Here is a 17,230-nt window from a genome sequence, read left to right as displayed (position 1 = left end):
AAGCCATCGTTTGATTAATTTGCATTCAACAATACAGTTTATATGGCCTGATTTTTCTGCATTTTTAAACTGTTTTGCTTCTTACTCTGAAAATACATTATTTAGATAAATTAAATCATTTTCATGATATCAGTATGTCCTTACAGCCTAGAACAATTCAAATGGAACTTTTGATACATGAAGCAAAAATGATAATAATGATAATTATAAAAACTAGTAATAAAGGTAACTGGTCAAAAACATTTCTGGCTCATCATTAGTACTAGATTTTTAATCAAATTTCAGTATTTTTCTATTTTAAGACCCTAAATAGTTTATAGTAAAATTCTACCTTTTGAATTGTGCTTATTTATGCAATTTTAAATATCACTAGATAATATGGAATTGTCAATTTGTCCGTTCTCTTAAAGTAGGTGCATGCACATTTTAAAAAAAAATTAATTATTTATTTATCTATTTTTTAGAGAAGGGAAGGGTCTCACTCACCCCCTACTGGGGACCTGGCCTGCAACCCAGCCATGTGCCCTAGACTGGAAATGGAACCGTTGACCCATGGTTCTCAGGCTGATGCTCAATGCAATAAGCCACACCTGCCAGGGCTGTTCATGTACATTTGATTACAAGTTTTTTTTTAATATTGAAATTATTTTTCTCATTAAGTGTATTTTCCAAAAGGATAAAAAGCCTTACATATTCATGAAGGTATATACAGAAATGACCAAGAAACACATAAAAATGCATTCAGTAATAATGGTAATCAGTGAAATAAAAACTGAAAGTAGAGTGCAATACCATTTCATAAACCCTAAAATAATTAATACAACAAAACAAGGATTTAAAGTCATGTGACTATATAATGCTGGTGGAAACATAAGATAATAAACTATCTTAAAGAACTTTTTGGTGATTTAAAAAAATTATTACATTACTGAATTCATTTTTTGTTGTTATTGTCCAAGTATAGTTGTTTCAGTTTTCACCCCATCATTCCCCCCAACCCCACCCATCCCCACCTCCCACCCTTAAACCTACCCCATTTGGCTTTGTCTATAGGTCCATTATACATGTTCCTTGATGGCCCTTCCCCTGTTATCCCCTATTATACTTCCCCACTTCCTCTAAAAAGTTAAACATATCTGGCTAATGACTCAGCAATTTTACTTTAAATATTTCTCCATGAGCAATGAAACATAAGCTTACAAGAATGCTTAAAAATGGCTATTCACAAAGCACAAAAAGAAAAAATATAATAGGATATTGGATAAATATACTTTTGTATATTCATATGAGAATAAACTAGTGATATAGGGCAACAACATGTATTAATTTCAAAATTACTATGTTGAGTAAAAAAATAAGACAGAATATAATGCATTCTATACAATTCCACTTTTGAATTCTAAGAATAAGAGTGACAACAAGATTAATCCTTATGGCAAAATTCATAAAGTGGTTATCCCTTGTGTTAAAGGTGGGTAAGAATCTACTACAATATGTTTCAAAGGACACTTCCAGATGATGGAAATGAAATGTATCTTTTTTTTCTACCACTCAGATGGTGTTCTCTCCCTCTTACTCTCTCAAAAGGAAGAGAAGAACAATCATCAATGGCATATGGAAGTTATGAAGCATCACCAAGAGCCAACTTCACACTCAGGAGGGAACACTTCATCTCCTCATAGTTTCAGGTGCTCTACATGTTCAGAGAAACTTCTCTAGTAACAAATTATAGAAGTGATCCCTGAAAGTACAGTCTTTGAAGTGTATCTTTTATTGATTTGTAGTTACATGGATTTATAATATCATCAAACCTCATCAAATTGAATAACTAAGATATGTGCTTTTTATTATGTACAAATTATCACTCAGTTAAAAAAATCTAATAAACATCTTCTATGCCTTTATACTAATTATACTAAAACTCAAGGTATAATTTCACAGCTCTCGGAAGATAGATAAAAATGATAATTTTCCTGGATTCTTAGCAGCAAAATGGTGACTTTATTAAAATATATAAAGTACAAAGACATCAGTGCTATGCACTTGTCCATATGAACATCATTCACTTCCAGAGACTGGAAGGTTACACTATGCTCAGGAGACTGTGCCTATCAATTTTACTTCATACGTCAAATCCAGGTTTCAAGTATCACTTTACCCTGTTATTTTGTGCCAGAAATTAGCTTGATTTTTGTTATTCAGAATTGTATTAAATTTTCAAATATGCCCAAAATAAATAGCCGTAGTAGACTTGTTGCACCAAAATGGAAAAATACACATTTTGGTATATACCCAAAGAATCACGAAACACCAATTCAAAAGAACCTATGCACCCCAATGTTGATAGCAGTGTTATTTGTAATAGCCAAGTGCTAGTAACAGTCTAAGTGCCCATTAGTAAACAAGTGGATCAAAAAACTGTGGTACATTTACACAATGGAATACTGCACAGCAGAAAGAAAGAAGGAGCTCCTACTCTTTTCGAAAGCCTGGGTGGAGCTGGAGAACATTATGCTAAGTGAAGTAAGCCAGGTGGTGAAACACAGATACCATATGATCTCACCTATAAGTGGAATCTAATCAACAAAACAAACGAATGAGCAAAACAGAGCCAGACACTTGAAAATAAAGAACTGATAGGGACCAGAGGGGAGTGGGAGGGGATAATGAGGGGAAAGAATGGGAAAGGGCAAGCAAAGGAACACGAGTAGAGGACTCATGGGCATGGACAAGGGAGGATTGACTGTGGGAGTGGGGTGAGGATGGCATTGGGGTGAGCAGTGGGGAAAAGGCAGGACAACTGTAACTGAACAACAATAAATTTAAAAACAATGTTACCCCCTTCAATCAACATTTTAATTAATCTAAGGAGAAAACAAGAGCTTAGCTTAACTCTGAGAGAATCCTCATAAACATCAAGGAATTTATGCATTTTTTTTCTGGCACTGGCACATTATTTGCCAGGCAGCCAAGAGTCCCAAAACAGCCAGAAACAGCTCCCAAATATGACCAAGGAGGCATGTTATATCTTAAATACAATGGCTCCTGGTGTTGGAAAGTCTCCCAAATGTGGCCAGAGGGGAACATTAAATCTTAAATCACAACCAAGCCTCTCCATTTAGAGAATAAATCAGTGTTTAAAAGAAACTTGTCCATGCAAGTACACTGAGATTTAAATTAAGTGAAATTAAGTGGAGTGTCATTGAGTTGACCTTTCTTGGCAATTTGTACAAACAACAGTGGTGTAACCAGACCAAATGTACTTTCTGGAGACAACATGCATACGAGAACTGTCCTGGTCACTAACTGCCCAAGGGTTTTTAATTCTACATACTTGCTGATTTGCATGGAAAATGTTATACGGGTTGGTTATACTGAATAAAAGACTCATTTGCATGTAATTATTGATTATCTGTTGCCCAGTCTAAGCTAAATGCAGAGAATTTTCAGGACTTTACTTCTTAAATCTATGCATTTATATTGTGCTTGTAATGATCATAACAATACCTTCAATTTCTATGGGCCATTTCTTCTGAGGAGCTCAAATTCACTAATATGTGATCAGACTTGTTTTCCTTTTTGAATGGGATAGTGATCTGCAATGAGGATATGAAAAGCATATTTAAATAAACTGAAATCAATTGGGATGTACTTAGAACCCATTCCCAAGCCTCTGGTCTAGGGATGCTGCATTGACTAAGTGTGGGACACTACATATGAGGTCTGTGCAGCTCATGGAAAGTAGCAATTGTAAGCATGAACAGAGCCAAGCCTCCCACCCTAGACATTGGTGTCAGAGTTCTCAGGTAATAGTTGTATATCCTCAAATTCAAAGTCATGGACTCCACTCACCTGAAACACTACCCAGGTGAATTTAATCAAAGGAAAGAGTAAACAGCAGCAGAGACTACTGGAGACTCTGTATGTTTGCTGTGTCTTGATGTTGTCCAGGTGGTACCTGCCTAAGAATAGAGATGCATGTGCAGCACAGAACATGCCCAGTGAAACCTGAGCTCACTAAGAGATAGCACAATCCCACAGTAGATCACAGGCCTGGCTAAGATAATTCTGATTTGTGACTTGGCAATGGGGTATAGGCAGAATACCCCAGAGGGGATCCCAAGTAGCTAAGGGACACTAAGATTAATGACCCCAAAGATTTGGAATCTGGTTAGGAAAACTCAGCTAGCAATAGGTAAACATGACAGATATAAGAAATAAGTTTAGCTAAGGTGGCATGTTCCTCAGAACTGACTTCATTAGTTAATGATCTCCCCACTGGCTTTGAATTTCTAGAGCATTGATGGTCTTTGTCTACTTATAATAGTATATGCTTTCTCTCTCCTGTTTCTACACTTCACAGTCTCATTCATAAGCAGGGATGTGTGAAATTTGTAAGTTGCCAGGATGTCTTTCTAAAGAAAACTGAATAAAAATAATGACTAAACACCTGGACCTGACAATACATATAGCTGAACTATTGAGTTTGTGAATACTTAATGTGCTACCTCATTATTTTAAGACTAATATTCATAATGCCAAATATTATGAAGTTGGAAAGAAATGATGGCTATGCATATTTAAAGTGTATTACAAAAATAATCTAATACATGTATTTCTCTTTCTTTATTTTTTGGTACTATGCAGATTCCCTGTATTAGAGAGGAGGTCATTTTTAGCCCTATTAAGCAGTATAAATAAAAGTTAACCTAAACTGAAAAAAGTAAGAACCCTCCAATTTCTGTAATCACACTTTCCTTCTGCACTCTCATATGTGTATATTTATATGTAAATGTTATATATGTATATATTTCAATGATTTAATATTTATAAAATAAAACATACAAAACAAATTTTAAAGTATGAAATCAAATACAAATTACCTCAGTTTCTCTATTAGTGGGAAAACTTGTCTTCACAAAAATAATATTAATATTTACTAGTTATAAAAATAATATTAAATGCTTTATTTTAAAATGTTGGATCTATATGGAATATATTCTAATATTTGATATTAACATCTACAATAACATAAAGATAGCTCACAAACATAAATTCAACAGAAACAAATTTGACAAATGATACTTGTTTTACCCTCCAATAGTTATACAAAATATGCGTGTGTGTATGTGAAATTCTGCAATATCTTGCCTATGAGTGATGTGGTAAATACATTTGACTGGTGCTTCTAGCTCTGAAACTTTAAGATAAAATCCTTTATTATTTATTTGTGTTTTCAAAATTATTTTATTGTTGTTCAATTACAGTTGTCTGCATTTAACTCCCCACCACTCCCCCCATACCCCAGCCATCCCCACCTCCCTCCCTAGCTTCCACCTGTCCTTGGTTTCATCCATGTGTCCTTTATAGCTGTCCCTGAAAAACCTTTCCCCCTATTATCACCTCCCACCTCGCCCCCCCATTACTGTCAGATTATTCTTAATTTCAATGTCTCTGGCTATAGTTTGCTTGCTTGTTTGTTTTGTTGATTAGGTTCCAATTAAAGGTGAGATCGTATGGTGTTTGTCCCTCACTGCCTGGCTCATTTCACTTAGCATAATGCTCTCCAGTTCCATCCATGCTGTCACAAAGGGTAGGAGCTCCTTGTTTATTTGTTCTATATTCTTGCTTTTTCCAAATTCCAGCTGAAGCAGTTATACTATCAATGATTTAACATTTTGGTTTTTTTACAGTATCTAGTTTTCATCAAAAAGTGTTTTCACCTGACCATACACTTTCCCAAGTACATCTTCCCTTTACAAGAACCAGGAACAAAGTAGCTCACTTGTTTCCATACTGAAAAAACATCATCAAATTCCATAAAACTACAAGTGTTCATTCTATTTTAACTTTCTAAAAACACTCAAAAGCAGCAAAAATATTTAAGTAGTTTTATAAGGTAAAAAAACAATGCAATCAGATGGCTTTATATATGTTTGAAATTATAGATTTTATCTCTATATTTTGCTTGTTTACTTATAAAAATATCTTGTCCATGGTGACATCTTTATATTATCATTATTTCATAGCTTTAGGCAAGTTTCAGCATTTTGAATAGAAGACATAAAACTTTATTTCAAATTATCCTTTATAATAATTTGGATTGATTGCTTGACATCTCATAAGATCTTAGTAGATAATCATTGATTTTGCATTTAAATTACATGATAAAGGATTTCTTGAGCTATGAGAAGCCTCTCTTCTTTTTTTTTCATTATTGGTTTGAACTCATTGTCTGGATGACAGTGATAATTGCTTGTGGCACTTTGTAATGAGGATTGGGAGGTATTTCCACTCGTATGTGTTCTGTATTTAAAGAGTTAATATTAGGGTTAGGTCTGGAAGGTGTAAGGGGTTAGCAGACTATTTCTGGATATTACCAATGTGCTATAATGCCTTGTCTGTGAACTAGGCTCAAGTCTCTTTCTTCTTCATCATTTACTCAAAAGAAACCCAACGTTATATCATAAGGCTGAACCTGGAAGTCATCAGTGTAAATAGAGAGGTGAAAAAAGAATCTATGCTTCTCTCAGTGTGTTTATTTATGCCTTCTAGATCTGCTTGAGCCTTATTTTTAATATACCTTTTCAACATACAGTGGGTTTTTATATACGTATGCAATCCTAAAAAATGTTGAGCATTTCCACTAGTCCCTAAGGTTAACAATTGATATATCCTGGGACAGAGTAACATAATAAGAGTTCTTTTCCAAATTGAAGAAAGCACTCCTGCAGAACCTTAAAGGTACACTTTGCAACTCACCTTTTGGTGTTTTCCAGAGACTCCAAATAACAATCTTATCTACCCCAGATACTTTCTGTACCTTCACACAGGCTGAAGATAAAACTGTAGTTTAGACCTGCTGTGTAACTCTCTTGCCCTGAATCACAATTGAACAGGCAAGCTTGCCTGTTAATTAACTCAGAGAAAAATTCCCAGATATTATGCATGCTGCTTACAAAATCCAAAGAAACCTGTGTTGAAGTGGTTCTTGATTCCAGTGAGAAATTCCTGAAATGTAGCAGGTCCTTGAAGCAGGTCCTTGAAGCTTAATTACCATCTATCACAGGTGGTAATTATGATGGTGGACATTATTTTCTAATAGAGCATTTAAAATATTTTATACTTTCTACCCACGGAATTCAGTTACCTGCTATAATTAATATAATGGACTGCTGTGATGTTTGGTGAAAATACTAAGATGATCAAGATGTCTATGACTCTACTGTGAGGACAAATATTAAGATAATTAAGATGGCTATGACTCTACTATGACTAATGCCAAGTAACAGAGCCCTAACACACTCTTATAAAGAAACGCTGCTCTTCTTAAAGTTTAACTGCTTTTGATTCTGCCTTTCTATGGCATCAAGAAAAAGCATTTGCCAAATCAAGAGAAATATATAAAGTACCAAATGTTTATTTGTTGCAAGAGCTGATCACATTAGCTGTGGCAAAGCTGTAACCTGGCTAGACATAACAATACTTTGTAGTAATTTGCCATAATCCATCTGACTTTTATAAATATCACAGAGGGGAGTTGATATGATGGAGCCTACCTATTGCGTTCTTCAACTTTTTGTTGATGGAGTCCATATCTGCAATGTTTCATGGAATACCATATTTCTTTAGTTTACTGTCTTGACTTATATAAAAGAAAGTTGTAGGAGCTTCCATTTCATCTCTTCTATCATAATGGCCATTACTTCCTAGATCAGAGAACTAATCCCATTCCACAGGTGGGGATTACCATCTATGTATGTATATATGTATGTATGTATGTATGTATGTATCATATATCTTCTCTCTATATAGACAGATATACAAGTATATATATACATGTGTGTGTGTGTGTGTATGCTTGTTTTATATATTTATAAACTGGAGAAATGTTGACTTAATGGGTTAGTTGTAAGCTAACTGTGGATTAGTTTTCTATTTATCTCCTGGTCTCTGTAAGCTTCTACTTAACTCAAAGACTATAATGGCCCTCTAACTCTTTCTTTATTAATATCAGTTCAGAACTTTTACTTGAGATATAAATAATGTATTTTTGCTCCCTCAATGCAGTTATTTTAGTAAATTATTTTAGATTTTCTTATGAAAAATGGAAATGATTATATACTATGTGTACTTGCAGTGAAATTGTAGGATTTTTCTTCAAGAGAAAGACAATCTAAACATAGGGTCTGGGTTCCAGAACTTACTATTTGCATCTCAAAAATGGGTAAGGGACAGCAGCAAGCTGCTGCTATTAAATTAAATTATTATTATGTAAATTGATCAATATTCTAATTGACTTAACTATCTTGTCCCTAGTGACCCCATGACCTATTAGCATTTACCCTACATGGCTATAATTTCCACTCTTCCTCTCTTATGATGATTATATATATCTACCTGGCTGCTGTCAAGAGATGTCATCTAGCTTCTGTCACTACGGAATGCCATCTGAGAATAACTTTGGATGAGATAGAGTGAAAGTCTAAGCTCCATGCAAAACAAATTACATATCAGCAGGGGCAGACTCACATGAGGTGCTCCAGAGAATGCAGCATACTGGTGCAGAAGTATGTTGTGTTTGTTCCTCCTCTATGTGACCACCTCCTTCTACTGAATTTATTGATGCTTGCTTACTTAGATGGAGAGTTTAATCTAACTTTTAGTTGGTAGTTTGTGAGGTCTCTTCGTTCCAACTCTCTTCCCAGGGAAAGTTGTACATAGTATTTCAGTGTCCTACCTGGAGCAAGAGCTCTGAGGGAAGCAAACAAAAGGTTCTAGAAGATGATCAGTCCTGCCTCCATGTGTTTTGTGTATCTCCATGGGTGTGACTCTTTCACATGCATTTGTGTCATTTTTGGTTTAGATAGATTTTACTTTTGCTTAAGAAACTAAGCACCATTAGCTTAGATGGCCCCCAAAGAAATGAAGTAACTTGGGAGTAACTTAAAAACAGTACTTGATCCCATGTCCAACCCAGAGCAGTGAATGAACCTGAGTGGTTGAGATATAAACTGAGCAACCAGATCAGGCACATATCTAGGTGAGTGTTCTTTGAACTCCATTTAAGGGCAAGGGCTGAGGTGGAAACTCTATGCTCCCTAAAAGGTATCCACTTAAAGCTTTGGGTAATTTTGTAAAGATGTGCCCCATACACAGCTTTTTGGGTGCAGAAGAGTCAGCAATTTGTGACTTATCTCCCACTAAACTCACATGAAGGATGAGAGTATAGAAGAAGAGCAGCTTGGGTTAGCAGAACTCCTTAATGGCCATAAACTGGAATATAAGAAAAACAAACACTAATTTTCAAATTATAAATATCTTAGGTGTTATCACTATAATTTGATCCTCAGAATTGCTGTGCTCTTCATATTTCATTGTGTTTCCTCTAAGACTCAGGGAAAAAATGGTGTCCAATTTTAATGCTTTCTCTCTCTCCTTCAAATTTTAAAACATTGTTGGTCAAATAAAGCATGTCTCCTAAAACAATGATTTTCTTCACAATATTTCCTGTATAATATCCTTTCCCTAAATGTATTCACTTAGATCTTACCATCTTAAATTAATTTTTTAATTATTTTATTATTAAGCCCTGGCTATATTCATTATTTTTTAGCCAATTGTATTTATCAGGAAAGAGAAATGTTTATTCTTGAACTCATTACAATGAAATTAAGCAAAGTTAACTAGGTAACAATGGAAATAATGACTTAAAAATTCTAAAATAATGTGCAAATGAATATAATTGTAAAACATGATAAAAATTGATCATTAAATTAAAACCAAGAGCAAAATATTCTGTTATTTATTAAAACTACACCTCAACCTCACTTTATATGATTTTTAGAGAGTGGTACATTACTTTATTGAATAAATTATTTATGGTGAGCTTGTGAAAATAAATTTTGATGTTCTTTCATATGGGTGCTTATAAGTAGCAATAAATTTTATGATTCTGGAATATATCTAGTTACCTGTGTCATTTCATAAGTGCAAATAGTACATTCCCATTTGTTGATACCTAAAATATGCATTGTTAGAAAGTTACACAGTAATAAATGAGTTTGTTTTTAAAGAAAAAATAAAATATTGGAGTCTGTGACAATCATGATTATATTAATTCTGCAAGTTACATGATTTATCCGTACTATCTGGTTTATACAAACTATTCCTTGGTTTTCTTTCCATTGTTTTATTATTTGAATCTGGAGAAATGAGACAGGTGCATGAAGTGGATATCAAAACTCCATCTAAAATATAAATAAACTCTAACAGATCAGAGGTCACTGGATATATAGTTGCATTCTATTTCCTTTTGCTAGATTCTTCACCTTCAATTTAGGTGTTTCCAACTGTTTAAATCCTTTATCCCTATCAACTCCTCAATATACACTTAGATTTAAAGTTCATTAAGAAATAAGAGAGGGACATGGGACTTTAAGAGTAAACATGATATCTGTTATGTGGTGACTCTAAAGAAATAATTCTCATGAAATAAATAAGTGGATTTGTCTAATGTCAATAAACAAATTCATAGTTTCAATAACTCTGGTGACCTAACATGAGCCATCAAGTGCTAAGAATATTCCCACAAGTCCTTGTTGTGGTTTAAAATAAATATGACCTTTAAAACATTCATCATTATTTGTCTCTGAATGTAAAAGAGAATGAAGGAAAGATTACTAGAAAAAAAATGACAAAGAATTCATCTCAAGTATCTTTTTCCTAAGGTTATTTTCTTTTATTTGATTTAATCAAGTTATTTTTAAAATATGCTAATTATCTACCTACTTAAAAGGCCCAGAAGCATTATCCTTGTATTGCGATAGTAACTCTTTGTGTCTGTGTATTTTATTAAACAGCATAAAGTATTATAAGGTAGAAAGCCATAAGTTTGCATACATCCAGAGAAGTAATTCAATTTAGTCCTCAGTTGTTACTGACTGGTAAAATTTGAATAATTTTTCTATTGTTTGAAGAAAAGCAAGATCCTTAGCTAAGCTTCTACTCAGTGGAATTGCCAAGTGTAGCTGTTGGGGAATTCTACGCTCTACTCTCCACCAGCCAACGTGAAAATTAAGCAGACACAGTGTGTGCCAGTCAATGCAATGTGCACCTCTAAGCCTCCCCTCCTCGCAAGATAGTGACATCAATGTAGCAAGTCTTAACACTTCATAACCAAACTCAGCAACGAATAAGTGTCAGTAGTTTTAGGATCATGTGGCCTTCTCAGGACATCACCTCAGAAATTCTGTCTGGTCTCTGTGTGATCCAGTGTCCACCCTCCTTAAAAGGATAGTCTCCTCAGCACATAAGAGTGAAGTTAATTGCTGCAGTCTTTAAAAAATCACAAAATAAATTCTCTTGTTGCTGATTTTTTCTGTTTCCTTCATAGAATTTTTCCACAAAAGAGTTGTTAATGTCTTTCACTTGGCCACTCTGTCATAACAGCCCTCCTGACTTCCCACCTGTCTTTGCAGTTCAGCAATGGCTTCAGTATGGAAGGAAGAGGCCATCAGTCTTATTCTCCACTGAGCTGACCTAGGCTGAGCTACTTCTTAACAAGGTTGGCCCTCCACCGAGCTGGGGAACGAATGAGTGCCACACACCAGAGGTGGCTGTTTGTGCTCTGCTAATGCCTTTCCTCAGCTCACATATGAAGGTTCCAGGTGAGGAGCTCCCAGGTGAGGCCCAAGGCATGATGGAAACAATAGAGACATGTCACAATCACTGCTTTGGATGGACTTTCTGGGAAACTGTCCATTTTCTGGAGGAATCTGTGGATTCAAACTTTTGGGGTTTTTTGTTTTGTTTTGTTTTTGTTTATATGAGCAACCTCAGTAACCTACACTTCACTGGCTTTTTCTTGTACTGTTCCATAACTCTCTACTTTATTCTCTTTATTCTTCACCTCACCTTTGGAGTCAACCATGTTGCAAATCTTTGTCTCAGGCTTTGTTTTGTTGTTTTGTTTTTATTTTATTTATTTATTTTTAGAGAGAAGGGAAGGGAAAGAGAAAGAGAAGGAGAGAAACATCAGTGTGTGGTTGCCTCTCAAGCGCCTCCCACTGGGGACCAGGCCCACAACCCTGACAGATAATAGAACTGGAAACCCTTCAGTTTGTAGGCCAGCACTTAATCCACTCAGCCACACCAGTCAGGACTCAGGCTTTGTTTTAAGAAGAGCCCAAGTGTATCCTTTGTATCTGTTTCTCCCCACCCACTAAATGTATAATTAATGCATTTTGTTTAATTCTACTTCTTTCCCTCAACAATAATGAATATAATCCATAGGGAAAAATTATTGCAAGTTTTGATTTTGCTGATAACAGTGTCTGGCACAGCATAGGCCCTAATTTGTTAAATGAGTGAATAAAGTAGCACAGACATCAATGCCTCAGTGCCCTGAATAGGTAGGTATATTTTCCCCTAAAGCAAAACTAGTTATGTTATGAAAAATACTGAAATTTTGACAAGTTAAGCATTCTACTACAGAAAATTGAATATTGATGACATATTGAAGAAAAATATAAATATTTTTGTTTTCACTTTAGGAACTCATCATTGTTTAACCCTTTCATAACTATAATGTAATTATAGTATATTATGTTATTATAGTGTATTATATATAAGACCTTTGTAACAAGGTCTTATTCTGTAAATCTAAAGTTTACATATGGAAATAGTATTTCTTTGCTTCTTTCCCCTATATAATGACTTACCTCAATGATTACTAAAATTTTTACTTATAGAATAAAATCAATTTGATTTTATGTTGCACCTACTCAATGTAAAAGTGTGTATAAGCATGCATCTTTATGAATATTCAGAATAAGTTAAATATTTTTTAAGCCACAAAGGTACAATTTGGACTTAGCACAGTTATTTATGAATATTAGATTTGAAGCTATTTAAATTATTTCTATATTTTTCTTGAAAAAATATTACCCCACTACCCACCCTTGTACATTCACTCTTGGCCCTTAAATTACTACTTTAAAAATGTATTGTTGCTCAGATTAAAGATTTTAAATTTAATATAAATTTAAAATTTTAAATTTGAGAGTCACTATAAAGTTGCCCATCTACTTACGCTACTACAAACTGTGTATGAACAAGTTTCCCCAATAGTATAAACAATACTGGCTAAAATTATTTTTTTCCAAATATGAGAGAAAATTTAAAAAATAATTTCAATGTTTTAACTTACATTTTTTTGATCACTAAAACTGAAACAGGGTTAATATTCTATTTTCTGTGAATTTCTTTTTTTTCTTTGAACACTTATCTTTTATTTTAAAAATTGCTAAGCATCCTTATTGATATAAATTTATTTTTAAGTATACTTTATTGATTATGCTATCACAGTTTTCCCAATTTTTTTCTCCCCTTTATCCCACATCTACCCTGTACCTTCCAACCCTCCAGCATTCCCCTCCCTTAGCTCATGTTCATGGGTTGTACATATAAATTCTTTGACTTTTCTGTTTCCTATTCCATTCTTAACCTCTTTCCATCTATTTTATGCCTACCAATTATGCTTCTTATCCCCTCTATCTCCTCCCCCATGATCCCCCTCCCACTTCCTACTGAAAAGTCTCTATATGATTTCCATTTCTCTGGTTCTGTTCCTATTCCAATTGTTTGCCTGATAATAAAGTTGCAGCATACCTTTTTGGGGTTCTTGCTATTTGTTAAAAGCTATAAATTTTGCATAACTGATCTCAATTCTCATAACAATGCTGTGAGGTAGTCAGCACTATCATGGACAATTCACTTACTGGGAAACTGACATAAGTGAATTACACAAGGTTACCTCCTTGAATAGATATTTGAGCTCAAACACCTTAGCTCTGGAGCCCACATTCCTAGTCTCATTGTTGCACTGTCTTCATAAACTTTTAAGGTCAATTTCCTATTTTTCTATTGATTCTTTATGTTTTTCTTACTGGCAAATTTAACAATAAAATAAATGTTTTAATAAAAGACAAAAGAAAAACATTTAAAGAAATATTGGGAGAAAAAAATACATTTAAAACTAAACTATTTGATTTTTTCCCCTCAAGTGAAACCAAATAAATAAGACATCAGAATTGCTTGACTAAAGTTTCCTGTTTCTCCTATGGAAGTTTTTTCAGTACCACAGTTTTAGAGCCCAACGATCACTTTTAATCAATTTCTCTAACACTCTGTAATTCACAAGATTCTGGAACCTATTCAGAACTTTACATTATAAATAAAACATTTTTTTTTTGCAGAGAAAAGATAGTTTTAATCCCCAGTGTTCTCTCTTCTATTTATACTGCATAAGCACTTTTGACTTTTTCCATAACTCTCAACATTTGCCTGTTAAAAAGGAGTAATATATTACAAAATTCTTGATTATTTTTATATGGATATTTCTTGGTTCACATTAAACTCACTATAGAATCCCAGTCTCTAACACATTATCTTGTACATAGTGGGTGTCTGAATTGGTGTTTTGGAACTGATTGTTAGAGACCATTATGACAAGTAAAATGACACATTTTTTAATTCCTGCACCTTTATCTATTTTGAGCATTTGAGGGTCTTAACTCCTTGTATTCTGCAAATGTAATAAAAGTCTTTTTAGAATACAGTATTATACTCTCTCTTAACTACTCAAAGAGGCAGAAGCCATTAGATAAAAAAAATTAAAGCTATACACTTTTGTACATAGGCTATGTACTTTTTGGTTGCGCTCCCACCATTATTGAAATTAGAAGGATGATAATTTTTAACATTGTGATTGAAAAGAGAACATGGTGAGACATTTAGCAGAACCAAGGATGATCCAATGGCAAAAACAGCTCGTTGGGAAGAATCCAATTCAATCTCATTGCTTATTTTGAGTTTTATTTATTCTCTGAGCATATGACACAGTTGTCCTCTAAGTCAAATATGTGTATATTTTCATTCATTTTGCATTATACACACTGCTGCTTCTCTCCACTAATGTAGATAATTGAGAACTGACATACATATTTAAAGGCTTCTCTTAAAGCACTTGAAAGTCTAATGATGAGATTAAACTATCTAGAAAATATATTTCTAATTCCTTTAAAAAGTGTGACCTCTCCTTTCAACCTTCATGTCATCCAACAAAACCCAGCATGTTTAAAGCCTGACCAGTTACCAAAAGAGAGCTAATTGACAGGTAACAAACTTGAATTTACAGAGAATTAGAATTCTTTTGCTATACTAAGTGTACTGCATCATTAATTGCAATGAACCTTAAAAGGAAATGAAGCTGAATTAATATTGAGTAATGAAGAATACAGGAGAGTATGGCTTCCATCCTGAATAATTAATCAGCTAAAGACTAGTGCTAGATTTGGTAACTAAGTGGGATGACATAAATACTTTGTAATTGATTTTAGCTCGGTTACACCCACATGTGTGCACTTGTGTGTTTGTGTGTGTTTACATAAATGTAGACATATATACTTATTTTGCTCATTTGTAGTTAAAACGTTCAAAATAACAATGAAATGTCTTAGATAAGTCTATCTTTTTGTGTGTGTGTTGCTATATGCTTCCTCAATGTGTTCATGGATGTACAAAACACTTCAACAATGTGTAAGTATTTCCAACAACAGGAAGACAACTCCAATACCATCAATTATAAGAAAAACTTATAAGTAGGAACTATCTTCTAAAAACATTTTTAGAAAAAAGAAAGTAAAAGTAAAATATTTCATTTTACCTAAGGCCAAGAATAACATCTGGCACAGGGTATGTATCCACGAGCAAATGTAGAGTGGATGAATAATATAAATAAAAATTAAGTAGAACATTTCTATGAAATGCAGAATAATAGGAAACTGAATCAAATTTAATTTTGTCAGAGAATTGGCACTGATGATTGAAAGTCCTGAGAATAAAACTTTTCCAGTATTGCTTGTTATAATAAATTCAGAAACACTGAGAGCTGTGTATAAAAGCATATTGCCTGATACAAATACAGATTCTATTCTCTTACTATTTTGTTCTGTATAAGGTACTTAAGGAGGCTTGACACCTTTTATGAGGGCGGGTAGATCTCATTCTGCACCCATCTTCCGGCTCTTCTCTTTAAATGTGCTCATATTTTTTAATCATTCTAAATCTCAGGCTCAGTGCATCTCATTGTTGAGCATAGCACCTTCCTTATAACCAATCCTCTGTGACAAAAATAACATGATTTTAGATTTAGGTCAGAATCACAACTTTTTTTTTTAACTAACCATGACCTTGTATATTTTTAATGGCTTTGCTGAGACATAATCAACATATAAAAGTCATCTTTCCACAGTATAAAATTCAGTGGGCTTTAATATATTCATAGAGTTGTGTAATCATCAACACTATTTAATTCTAGAACATTTTCATCATTCCCCAAAGAAACTCCATATCAGTTAACATACACTCCCAATATCCTGCTCACTTCAGTCCCTGGAAAGCACTAATATAGTTTCTATCCATAAGAATGTCTACTTTTTCTATTTTTTTGAATTCATAGATTTCCCTATATACAAGATAATGTCACCTTCATATGGAAATACTTGTATTTCTTCTTTTTAAAAAATATTTTATTTACTCATTTTTAGAGGTGAGGGAAAGAGAAGAAGAAAGAGAGGGAGAGAAACATCACCTGGCCAGGAACTGAACCACCAATCGTTTGGTTCACAGGCAGGAGTTTAATCCACTGAGCCAACCAGCCAGAACAACTACTTTTTTTCTGATCTAGATACCTTCATTACCTTAGTAAGGGAAAGAAAAGACCCCTCTTTGTCCTGTAAGAACTCAGTCTAAGGTAAATTTAGAAGAAATTCTAAAAACATGTCTTTCACAAATAATAATAATTATTTATTGATTGTTATTTTTGGCAATAATAAATATCAGAAGACAACTGAGACATATTGACAATGTTTTATATCTATACACTCTCTTCAAACATCTCCTATTCCACATATAAAAACATAAAGTCAGATTCTTACCTTATACCACCTACAAAAATCATATCATCATAAATTAACTTCTAAATATAAGAATTAAAATGATAAAACCATTTGAAAAAAACATGGTTAAAGCCTCATGACACTCAATTTGACAATGATTTCTTATATATAACTAAAAAAAAAACAGGCAACAAAAACAAATAACCATAAAAAAAAAGAAAATTTTACCCTTTGAGACAGTATACTGTAGGTGGACCTGGAGAACATTA

General features: G+C 33.7%; 1 non-coding gene across 1 annotated transcript; it reads right to left on the bottom strand.

Moving 5' to 3' along the window:
* Nucleotides 1-1,546: 1,546 nt before the first annotated feature.
* On the bottom strand, nt 1,547-1,757 carry LOC123825865. Its single transcript, XR_006786964.1, has one exon. It is a non-coding gene; the product is annotated as a small nucleolar RNA U3 (small nucleolar RNA).
* Nucleotides 1,758-17,230: the final 15,473 nt, after the last annotated feature.

Source organism: Phyllostomus hastatus, unplaced genomic scaffold (genome assembly GCF_019186645.2).
Source record: "Phyllostomus hastatus isolate PE091 unplaced genomic scaffold, TTU_PhHast_1.1 phas_contig_65, whole genome shotgun sequence".
In the NCBI taxonomy this organism is placed as follows: domain Eukaryota; kingdom Metazoa; phylum Chordata; class Mammalia; order Chiroptera; family Phyllostomidae; genus Phyllostomus; species Phyllostomus hastatus.
The sequence above is the reverse complement of the archived record's forward strand: the minus strand, read 5'-3'. Positions and strand labels throughout refer to the sequence as shown.